Source organism: Lonchura striata, chromosome 1 (assembly GCF_046129695.1).
Source record: "Lonchura striata isolate bLonStr1 chromosome 1, bLonStr1.mat, whole genome shotgun sequence".
In the NCBI taxonomy this organism is placed as follows: domain Eukaryota; kingdom Metazoa; phylum Chordata; class Aves; order Passeriformes; family Estrildidae; genus Lonchura; species Lonchura striata.
This window is the reverse complement of record NC_134603.1, coordinates 139,021,688-139,034,676: the sequence shown is the minus strand read 5'-3', so window position 1 is coordinate 139,034,676 and position 12,989 is coordinate 139,021,688.

Below are 12,989 nucleotides of genomic sequence, written 5' to 3'. Positions count from 1 at the left end.
TTTCTCTACACTATTGCTAATTTCCAAATTATAATGAACATATTAAATAACATCAGATCTAAGATCTATCCTTGGAGAATCCAAGCTGTGACAAGATGAATCGAGGATATTTTCATGTGTGATTCTAAATGTCTGATTGAAATAGTGAAATCCCTCATCCCATGAGAAATAGACTAAAGAAAAATTGACTTAATCTAAACTAAATGAGAGACAGTAGTTACACAACCACTATCTGAGCCATAATAACAGGACACTTCCTATTCAGAAGGCAAAGATGGCCTGACTTAAAGACACTCCTAAGATTTTAGCCACCTGTGACAATCTACATGAATTAAAATGAGTGCTTCCTCCTGGCAGTTTCAGAGGGACATTGGGGGAAAGGGACATTCTGAATGAGTGGACCTGCCCATCACAGCCACTGCATCATGTTAATACCACCTATCACACTATATCTTAAAAACCTTACATATTTTTTCCCCACCTCTCATTAAAAAGTTGTTTTAAAAAAAGTTGTTCAATTACTTCAATTACTTTCTTTGCTGGCATGTATGAAAACATTATTTATAGTAAATATTTATTCCATACAATATATATTTACTATACTCTATGCATACTATATAGTATATTATATAAATTCCACATATATTTACCTATATAGAAACAATACTTTTATAATCCTAGAATGGTTTGGTTGGAGGGGCACCTAAAGATCATCTCACTCCAACCCTGTTGCCATGGGCAAGGATACCTTCCACCAGACAAGGTTATTAAAACCCCCATGCAACCATGCCAGTAGGCCTTGAACACTTCCAGTGACGGATCCACAGCTTCTCTGGGTTAACTTGTTCCAATGTCTCACCAACCTCTGAGTGACTATCTAATCTAAACCTACCCTCTTAAGATTTTTCCCACAGCCATTCCCCCATGCCCTAACCCCACATGCCTTGTAAAAAGTCCCTCTCCTGTGGGCTTGTTGTAGGTACTGGAAGGTGCTCTAAGGTGTCCTCAGAGCCTTCTCTTCTCCAGGCTGAAAACCACCAACTCTCTCGGTCTGTCTGCATAGGACAGGTACTCCAGCCCTCTGATCATGCCTTTCCTCTATCTGAAGGCAACAAACATATCCCCACTCAATTTTCATTTTGTTAGCTTAAAGAATTCTACTTTCCTCAAAAAATTTATTCCTTATTTCCCACACAGACTCACAGAATATGCTGAGTTGGAAGGGACCCATCAGGATCACTGAGTCCAATTCCTGGCCTTGCACAGCACCATCCCCAAAAGTCACATCATGTGCCTGAGAGCTAAACACTTTGTGACCTCTGTCAGGTTTGGTGCTCTGACCACTACCCTGGGGAGCTGTTCCAGTGCCCAACCACCCTCTGGGGGAAGAAATTTTTCTTAATATCCAATCTAAACCTCCCTTCACACACCTTGAGGCCATTCCCTCAAGTTCTGTCACTGGTCACCACAGAGAAGAGATCAGCACCTGACCTTCCACTTCTCCATGTGAGGACAAGGGGAGGGGGAGCTCCTCTTGGTCTCTCTCCTTCAGGCTGAACAAGAGAAGTGACCTCAGCTGCTTCTCCACAGCTTCCTCTCCAAACTTTCACCATCCTTACAGCCTCCTTTGGACACTGTCTAATCTCTTTTTTATATTGTAGTACCCAGAACTGCTCCCAGCACTGGAGGTGAGGCTGCCCCAGTGCAGAGCAGAATGGGACAATCCCTCCCTTGCCCAGCTGGCCATGCTGTGCCTGATGCCCCCCAGGACAGGGTTGTCCCTCCTGGCTGCCAGGACACTGCTGGCTCAGGTTCAACTTGCCATGGACCAGGACCCCCAGGTCCCTTTCCTGTGCCTACATCCAGAGTTGTCCCGTCCCTGACACCTGACCTTGTTTAATTTCACATCTGGTAATTGCCCAATCCTATTTAGTCACGATCTTTCCCCAGGGCCTCTTTTAATGTAAATAACTACAGAAACATGTATCTAAATTCAACCAGAATGTTTAAAGACTTATCTACATAAAAAGATTCTCAAAAAAGGGGCCTCACAAACTTTCTGAAGACACGTGCTGTTGACCAAAGTGCTCAGATTGATTTAGAAAGAAAAATCATGTCCCAGCAGGATGTTATTAATTGAATAGCGTTTTAATAAAAATTGTAAAACATTGTAAGGATTATATCTTATAGCGATATTTTATAGATTAGTCACACTTTTAACAAATAAAAATCCTAAATAAAATACAAAAAGAATGTTTATCTTCATCTCTAATTAATAATAAATATATAATATATATTATAATATTATCTATAATAAATTTTTCATCTATATATATTATATATATAATAGTCTCTGTCTAGTTGAAGTATGCAAAACTGCACCCTTAATCAAAGGATTTCTCACACTGCACATACTGAAATAATATGTTCTTTCCTTTCTTGGTAAAAAAGTTTACCACTGCAAATATTTAGTTTATGCATGTATAAGCAAAAGAGCAAGAAGAGACATGGCCATATGTCACCATCTGGTTAACTGAAGTATAGTTCAAGAGTATGAAGTATTTTTCAGAAAATGAAGTTATTTTAAACAGTACAAATAGGCTCTGAAAAATGGCTGTGACACGACATAGCAAAGGCAATGGAAGAGTTTCTGCAGGCTGTATAGGGGACTCAATGAAAAGAAAAAAAAGACAGCAACCACAAAACACACACACACACACAAATGAATTATGAGTAAAGAACACTACAACATAAGTAGAACCCCAGGAAATGAGATAAACTCTAAGTTTAGCCCTTACTTTTCCAAGACCTGGTAAGAATATAGGGATATGGAAACTGCTTCCATTAATAATTTTATCTTCAAAGAAATGTATTGGCTGTTTCCTTTTCTGAATTTTTGCTTTAGAAAGATCATCTTCATAAGCGTGTTTTAAGTCCTTTTGAAAACATGGATGACCTCTGCTGAACATCCCAGATGATGGTTCTTCTGCCTTGTACAAAATTGTACTCATACTTCTTTGTTGACATGGGAAATGTCTCAGATGTGTTACTATCACGTTCATGATTTTGATGGTTATGTCTGCAAAGGTAGCCCTGTTGTTTCATTTCAACTGCTCATTTACCTGGATCTATTATGTTTACAGAAAAAAAAAAAAAAAAAAAAAAAAGAAGAAGAAGAAAAAAAAAAGATATTTGCTGCAGTTTAAGACAAATATGCAGGTAGCAGATTTGCAAACCTAAGGACAGCAGTGGATATATAAGCTCATGTTGGCATTCGTTGTGTTAGAAGAATATTAGATAATCAGAAAATGGCAACATGATAAAAACCATAAAAATGAAAGGAAGAAAGGAAATGTTGCTGCCATCAATAAGTGTGACAGTGATCTTGCTCACTGTCAATGAACAATAGAAAGCAGATGTCTTTACTTTGCATAAGTATCAAACTATCTCATGTAGATGATAATTTCAGATAACCAAGACTTTAAAAGAGTTCTGTACTACAGATGATGCTTCTCTACCAGGTGATCCATATTTGGCTTTGAAATTCCCATCTACAAAAGTCTCAAAACCTTTGCAATAAAATTAATAAATGAGATGAGCTTTCCCTGCTAATAGCCTAATAAACTGTTACTGTTCTTTCAGAGAAAGCTTTTATATCCAATAGTTTTTTTTTCCAATTCTCATCTCCTGTCCATAGAATTTTAGATTTCATATCTTTCATGTTACTGTCACACAGAAATTCCATGTCTCCCCTGAAGTGAACTGTTATTTTTCTTTTTCCAGATTATCTATCTAGATTTGTAAATAAAATTCTTTTTCCTCTACCATCTAAATTTCTTTATGGCAGGTCTTTCCTTACCGCAGTTTCTTGCTTCCCAATTAATATCTAAAAATACTGGTACAGAGATCTGCTGAATGTGTCCACCAATTGCTGACACCAGTTCCTAAGCTACTGGTTGCTAATAAGAAATAGTGTGAGAAGCCCTTCAGTGCAGCCCTTCTCTGTCTGTGTTTAAATTATATTTATGTTCATAGTGATACACTTCAGCTGTTATTAAACATCACAACTTTAATATAAATCTTGAAATTGCCACTTCTGTTCTTAAAGGGGTAGATACCTTTATCATGCAGACAGTCTGTTTTTAGTGGGCTTTTTGGTTGTGGTTGGAGGAAACTTCCATGTATGCCTTTAAAAAATTATAGAATCTTAGAATGATGGTTAGAAGGCAATCTTGACAATTATCTAGTTCCAACCCCCCTGCTGTGGGCAGGGCACACTTTCCACTAGACCAGGTTGCTCAGAGCCCCATCCAAACCAGCCTTGAACATCTCCAGGGATGGGGCATCCACAACTTCCCTCAGCAATCCGTTCCGCTGCCTCACCACCCTCACAGGCAAGAATTTTTCCCAGTACCTAATCTAAATCTACTCTTTTCAATTAGTCTTGAATTGACCTCATCCTGTCACTACGTGCCCTTGGTAAGTAGTCTTGCTCCATAAGTTCTCTTCTGGTACTTGGAAAGATACTACCACAAAAAAAAAAAACAAACAAAAAAAAAACCAACCCACAAAACAAACAAACAAACAAAACTTTTACAGCTTTAACTTACTTTGAAGGGCTGAAGGGCTACGGACACGTGGCCCTCAGTTCAGCGGCAAGCGCCGAGGGGCAGCCCCCCCGGCAGCGGGGCACGGCCCGACGTTACCGGCCGGTCACGCCCCGCCCGCCCGGCACCGCCGGTGCTGCCCCGGCACCGCCGCGACCCGGGGGCTGTACCCGGTGATCTGCGCTCACCGCCGCGAGCCCAGAGCCCTCAGCGCCGCGCCGCTCCCCGCCCTTGCCCCGCGGCCGGCGCAGCGCGGAGCCCGCGCCCCCCGCGCCGCCCGGGGGCGATCGCGCCGCGCCGCCCGCGCCGCCCGCGCCGCCCGCGCCGCCGCTTCGCCGTTGCCGGGAGACGGCGGCGGCCGCGCCGGCGGAGGCCGGGCCTGAGGCGGCCGAGGCGGCCCGGCCCGCCGCCCCGCGCCTCCTTCCCCCCGCTCTCCCAGTTGTCCCCGGGCGACGGCTCCGAGCGTTTCATGTGAATTCCCAGAAGCCTTCGGGGAGCGTTCCGCCGTGGCACACGCGTTCAATCCACTGCTTCACAGTTTGTCCCGACTCCGAAGTGCTGGTGACGCTGCTTTGAGGGAAACTTCAAGGCGCTATTGCTGATAGGCCCTGGGTAATGGTGGAACAAGGAATCAGTTATTTCTGCAGACTAAAGGAAAAGGCTACTTACTCACCCAAAGACACAATTTCTGAAAATTAACAAACGTGTGCAGTCTGTCTAAAAATTGCAAACTGCTATGTTCACAACTTACTTTCATGGTTTTTCTCTACCTCGTTTCACTGTTTATTTTCAGGGCATTCATGGGGAAAAAAAGAAAAAAGGAAAGTGGAAGCCAGCAGCTTTCAGGAGAAAAGGGTAGGACCTCTCCACGAGGTAGGGCACGTCAGAGCCCCTGGGCAGAGCATCAGCACAGAGGCACAGCAGGGCCCGAGGGGCGACCTCAGCTCTAGGCTGCTGGTGGAGGAAGCTGTGCCATGTGGAGAATTGTGCTAGTCTCAGAAGAATAATTCATTACACTGTTCTCTTTTGACAGCCAGGGCTGTTGTGGAAGGAATCCTAAGCTGAATTCTGAAATCAAAGAATATTTTCTACTTGAAATACAGCATAATTGCTATCAATAGCTGCAGGAGTAACAGAAAAGAGACAAATATAATCATTTGGGGGCCTCAACATCAGGTCGTAATAGGTAAAGAAATTACAGCTGCTACTGTCTCTCTTCTAAGATTCCTTTTAATCACAATATCATTGCTTTCTCCCCAGATTTCTTACAATGTTACACTGCAAGTATCAATTTAGTTCTGTTTTTATGAGCTATATCATTCTGTTGAGATCATGGCAGAGACATGTCCTGGCCTCACGCCATGACAAATGTGTACCATCATAACAGAAGAGTCAGTGGGTCATTTTCAGCCATAGACAAGACACATATGAAGGCATCTCCTTCCACTTTTAGCATCATAACTCCTAGAGAAAATTTATTTTTTTAAGCAACTACCATGACAAGTCAAGAACAATTTATACTGACTGGTACCTCTGGAGACAGAGGAAATCACACTTTGTTTTCACAAAATTTGTGACTGACTGACTGACTTTCCATCAAGCCTGACCAATGGATGTCTCAGTTTTACAACGGTTGGTAGAGTCTCACCCTGGCAGGAAAGGAAGCCTAAAAAATTTTGGTACAGGCAAGTCACCAGCTTCCCTAACTTCTTCATATACTTCTCTCTAAACATGCACCACGGTGACAGGTAGGTGCTATGAATGTAAATAGTAAAGACAAAAATTTGGATTTACCTCTGTGCTGGGTGTGGCTGGGTTGCAGATAGTTTTCTTCATGGCAGCTGGTATGTTGCCACGTTGTAGGTTTGTGACCAAAACTGTGCTAATTCCACTCTTGCTAAGCAGTGCTTGCACAATGTCAAGGCCACCTCTGTTTCTTGTGCTACCCTGCCAGGGGCTAGGCTGGGGGTGGGCAGGAGTTTGGGAAGGGGACACAGCTGGGAGAGCTGACCCCGACTGACCAAGGGGTGATTTTATGCCCGATCACATTAGGCTCAGCAGTAAAGCTGGAGGGTGGTCTTCCCAAGGTAGCTGTTGCTTGGGGACTGGTTGGGCACTAACCTGCTGGTGGGAGGTACTAAGTCTTTGCAGATCACTGGGGTTTATAAAAACTTTTCCCTCATTTATTACACAGTCTTTATCTTGAGCCATTTGTTGTTTTCTCACTTCTCTTTTTCTAATTCTATCCCACATCCTGCTGTGGGTGTGGAGATACAGTGATCAAGCAGCCCACTGGTACATAGTTGCTGCTTAGGATCTCCTTATCCCAAACACAATATCCATTACTGGGAAAGCTTGTCTTTTTCCTGTCATCAATAACAGAAGAAGTTCTTATTGCTATTTCAAACATAATTCTGGCCAACTGCTAGCTGCTTAGATATTTTCTTTATTTCATATGAATGATCACATAAAAGATATACAGATGCAGAGTCCATGTGAGAGAAGAGGGACGTGGTAATCAGGTGCATGTTCACCCTGCATTTCAATACACCCACATGGAACCATGGACTCAGTTGTCCTTGACGACTAGTGTCTTCTACAGGTAGGAAATGCACAGGTACTCTCAGACTCGTAACCAGGACTTTTCACAAATTTTGTGAAGAGTGTGAATCTGTTTTGTGAAACAGAAAGGAAGATGGACAACAGCAGATGACCACGAGAAAGATGAGCCTGCAGAGACAGAATGAAGACTTGGTATTTTTGCTTTCATCTGTGTTTGCCATGAAAAGTGGCAATCAAACACTGTGTGACAGACATATAATCGCAGCATTTTTACCTGTGTTTTGGCAAAATTATACAAATATATCAAGAAAAATATCTTTAATTTTGTGAAAATTTTCTGAATGTGTCATTGAGTAATGACTTACTAATAGGGAAGCAAAGGGATAAAACAAATGAGAACAGCTACAAAATGCCATGAAAACTCACAACAGGAAAAGTGTCAGAAATGACAGAATCCACAGAATAGCAGAATATTGTGAGTAGGAGGTGATTCACAAGGATCACTGAGTCTAATTCTTGGCCCTGCTCAAGAAGCCCCAAGAATGACAGCATGGGCCTAAAAGCATTGTCCAAAAACTTATTGAACTCAATATTTTAATGAAATGTAATTTATTCTAATGCTAAAAAATAATACAAACCAAAATAATACATATTGTATTAAAGATAGGAGATTATGAAATAAAATAACTTCCTAGAAACTCAATACCTAATAGAGTGAAAAAGAACTTATAACTGCAAAAACTTTATTAACTACACCTTTTAATGAAATTTTGTGACTAAACTTTTCATAAAGCCATTATAGAATTTGTGTGCTGTCCTATGAAGGGACAGGGCCAATCAGTTTGATTAATTTAAAGGTTCTGAAAAAATCACCCCTCAAGTATGAATTAGAAACATATTTGAAAGAATATTGAGGAACAACATTTTAAAACATTTTAAATATTTAATTTCAAAAGGGATTTAAATGAATAAGCTACTGCCAAATCAAAGTACTTGTTGAATTTAAGTGCTGGAAATTTGCATGTTGAAGTGTTCAAAATTATCTTTCTGCTTTTACTGGAAGTGCCACTGGGGGAGTAATTTCTCATTTCCTGAAACATCAGAAGTAGAATTACTATTTGCTGCAATGCTTGTATGAAATAATTCCTTTTTTTCCATTTTAAAAAAAAATCATAATTTATGCTTTTAGAAATACCTGATGACATACAGTACAAACAATCTTGTCATAAAACATGTTTTATATCAGTCTCAAAAGACACTTAAAAGGAACTTTCCTTTTCTGACAAGAAGCAGCTGGCTTAAGGAGTGATGAATTTACAACACATCATCTTGGCATTTCAGTTTTCTGTATTACTTCACACATAAAATTACTCAATATCAATGTAAATGGACCTCTTTCTCTAGGGAAAAAAAAAGGAATCAAAACGGAGAACAAGCCTTTCCTTCTTTCAATTTGCAAGTGAGATTTGTAAATCTTCATTTTTCATAGGCACCCTGCCTGAACAAGTGTATGGTATGGAAGTATTGAAAAATGGTCCCCCAATGTATATTGTTTCTATAAAACAATAAAATTAAATTCATAAATTATAACTTTTAGCAAATAGCGTGGCACTATTGCCTGATGAACTGCAGCCACAGCCACTACCTAGTGCTGGTTTTGCTATGTCACGTTAGTGCATGTGTATGTGTGTACTTAATAGTTTGTGACTCTCAGAGAGGGACAGGTGGTTCACCAGTGAAAGCTTTAAGCCAGGAGTTGTGACCACAGAACTTTCTGTGTAATCTTGAATAAACTGCATAAAATGAAACCATTTTCGTTATTTAACAGGAATGACCAAATACCTTACTCTTTCTATAGGTGAATTTCTGCCAATGAAACTTCTGGAGACTTCTGAAGGTCTCATCATACACAGTGTTTTGAGATGAAATTCATTATGGTCCTCAAAAATTGTTGCTGCAGCACATAAACATTACAAAATCAGGAAGGAGATGCTCGAGTGGTACCTGGGAAATCAGTATGTGGCACACTTATTTCTCCGGGTATATGTATCCCAAGAAAATGAGAGTCACCATGACTCACATTTTTTTGCAAAAGTAGTTTAGGAGTGAGCACTGTAAGCTAATATAAATGAACATGTACAAGTATGGTTTTTATCTAAAGTGGTATTTGAAAACTGTAGATATTATCAGGGATGTTGAAGGATGACTGCAAGGAATGACTGAAGGAAGGGAAGAAACTAAAGAAATTTTTGACCTTATATCTAACACAGATCAGATAATTCTGCCTAAATATTTTCACATCTCTTAGCAAATATATTTTAAACCTTGTTTTCCCAAGGCATAGATACTTTTAAAGGCTAAACTGAATCAGTTCTCAGGGATACTGTTAAGCGTCATCCTGGACAGATTGTTTGATATCAGGTGTTCTGAGAGACCATAATCTCCTGTGCCAATGAAGAAATACACAGATTATGTTTAAAAAGCCCAGGACTTTTCTTGCCCAAATTTCAATGTACAGCTTCATTTTTCAAAGATGAAATATTCTGTAGTATCCTCAGGATAAATTGCGCTGCATTGTTTCCATTCTTGTAGCATCACTGATCCTCTGAAGCCTTGCCAAAGGCTGTGTTTCATCAAGGCTGTGTTGTTTTCTGTTCTTATCTTGCATTTGAAGGCTAGAGTAACAAAATAGAGAAGATAGTTTAATGAATATTTTTAAGTTGATTCAATAATGCAGCATTCAAAATGACAATTATTCATTATCAAAGTCTTTGATCTTTTAATTATAGATATAGAATTCTCAGAATTTGAGGGTTGGGTCCCTTTCTTTTTCTCCCTGTGTTTCTTTCAGATTCATAGGGGAAATTGAGCAATTTTTTTCACTTTTCTTCAGTTCCTCTTCATTAATCTACTCTGTAATTTACATAACTCTCTCAACTCAAAAAACAGTACAGAATACACAATGGCAGTTAAATTTTACTTTTTCTTACTGTGCAACTTTTAAAATCGTAAAGCAAAATATCACTGCAGCTGAGAGGAAAAAAAATTATGTAAAGGGTTTGGTTTTTTTAATTCAGAAAACAGAAAAGAAACAAACATTTTAAAGCTTGAGGTTATGCACATGAGTTGTAAAAATAAATTTTCCTGAGGAAGATACTAGTTTGGATGAAAGTCCCATTGTGCTGTTGGTTGGTTTTTGGTTTTTTTTTTACTGGAAATTCCCTTTATGTCTCGAAAATGGGTTCAGAAATGAACCCCATATTATTTAAAATATTTTAAATTGTCAGTCTATATATTACTTTTAATAATTATTTATTACATTCTTTACTTTTACCTAGGATACATTTTTCTGTTGTCCTTTCTGATGTTAGGTTGTGAGAGTATGTCAATAGCCTGCTACTATTGCAAAAAGTCAGATACTTTATTTAGGGATATCTAAATATCTTCAAGCTGCTTTCTTCCCTTTTCCCATCACAGTCAGTTAGTGGAACTTTTGTAAGATTCAGTGCACTTATTTGGCCCACACCCTACAAACACTTGTTTTGGAGTGCTTTTGCCAGACTCCCACCAGTATGAGAGCCCAGCATCTTGCTGGCCAACTGCTTAATGAATGGGTAACTTGGAAGGAGCCAGCACTGCTGTCTACCTGTTTGCAGTGCCAGGCCTTACTGTTAGAATAGTGTAATTCACATTTTCAATTAGATCTAGATATAGATTTAGATATATCAGCCAAGCTCTTCTTATATTTTCATTCCCAAAAATGCTAGACAAAGTGGAAGAGGAGCACAAAAAGCAAGATCAGCCGTGCTTTAGTCAGTGACATGAGACTCTCGTTTTTGCTTGAAATTATTTTGAATTTCACACATTTCCCATGTTGATTACTATCCAGTTCTTGGTTTGGCATTTTTTGTGTTGAAAATTACCTTGGCATATTGTCAGCCTACCAAAATGCTCCATATTTCTGTATGTTAAGAAATTGGTCATCTGCCCAGCCATTTGAGGTGTTTGTCAGGGTGTGTTCAGGAGTTTTGGTAGGATTTCTGCATAGAATTGTTTCAGAGCTGCATTTTGTCTAGGATATTGAATAAGATGCTAACTAACATTTCTTGCAACACAGCCCTCCTTTGTTTTCTGCTTTTGCTGTGTTCAGTTAGGCATCATTCGATCTAGCACTCCCTTTGACTCAAGAATAATTGCAATTTTTGTACTTGCCCATTCTTAGTTTCTGAGTAGATATGTACTAATGCACCTTTTGCTATGCTTATATTAGACTAGGACAAAATGCTGTATGATTTTGGAAAATCACTGTTGTCCAGAACAGCAATAGTTCAAAGTCAGTTGCCTTACATGGCTCATTTATAGAGCAGAGCAGAAACTTTTCAAAGAACTTGGGAAGTTCAGGCTAGAGGGTATGGTTTTCAATGCAGAGTGTAATGGCATTGAGAAAGGCTTTTAGATAGATAATTGTGTTTCATTGCCTACCTTATGATTAGTGGGATACACAAATGACTGTACCCAAATGGAACAAGGTCTGTCTTTGTGGTACCCCAGGGTCTTGTTCTTTTCACCATTCACATTCAGTTATCTTGCAGAATTAAAGCAGGAGTGAGAAGGGGAAGGATGCAAGCCATAGACTTCATGGGTTTTAGTTCCTGACACAAGACACATGAAGCTGAGCACACTCAAAAGAGAGTACTCAGAAGCAGTCCCTTTTTTAAAAATTTTTTGAGCTGTTTTTATAAAGATGACCAATTTGAAGATGTGTTGGATTCATTATTATTTTCTTTCTAAACATTTAAATCTGTACACTACCACTGCTTTTCATTTCTTGCTGGTTTATTGTGGTAGTGTGTTAAACTGAGCAGGTAGGAGAGAAACTTTCTTTCAAAGGGAAATCAGATTTTATAAGCATTTACAATATGATGGTTGATGTCTGCTTGCAGATTTGCTGGCATATTTTAAATTTCGCCTTCGTAAAATTCTATTGGACATTTTTTAGTCTACTGATAACAAAGTGTGTATTTAATAGCTTCCCACATCAAATTAGGCAAAGATTAATGTGACACTTTTTATTGTTCAGCCCAACTTTTGAGACATTTTTGGTTGCAATAGCTGGTCATGTAGCCCATGCAGTTAAGCAATGGGTTAACTGTTTCCTTGTGACAGTTCCTCAGTTGCTATAGATTAGCAGAGCTGACTTCAGCAGAACCAGATCTATTTCCAGCAGCTCAGGATATGGTCTCTTGAGCTATATTACAATTAAAAAAACTTGTTCAATTAGCAACAATTACTTTTGACAGTGAAAGGATAATAGAGGATTTTGCTTACAGGTGTCTCCCTTTGATCTTAGTCCATTGAACCGTTTAATGATTCTGTTTTGTTTGGTGCTGCAAGCTATCAACTAGACAAAAAAAAAATTAGTTCTATCATTTTCAAAGGCCTTTGCCATTAAATGTTCACGACTAAATCTATTTGTGTGTGACTTAGGAGGCAGTAGCAGCAAGAAGAGCTGCAGTGATAAACAATGAAATGAGAAAACATGCAAGGTGCACAGAGGAGGCTGAAATGGATTGCTTGATGACAAAGCTGGAGCATGAACAGTCAGAGAAATAAATCAAAGATTGGTTTTGCTTGTTCTGTTTGTTCTGTTGGATTTTCTTATATTTGTGCAGGGGGCAGGTTCATATGCTTAGGATTACAGCTAATGTGCCTTTCAAACAAAAAAAGTCATTCTCTGGGGTTTATATTTTCTGTTCTCTGAACTTACGAATTCAATGTTGAAGTCATTAGCAATTTATGGGAAAAGATAAATCTCCATTC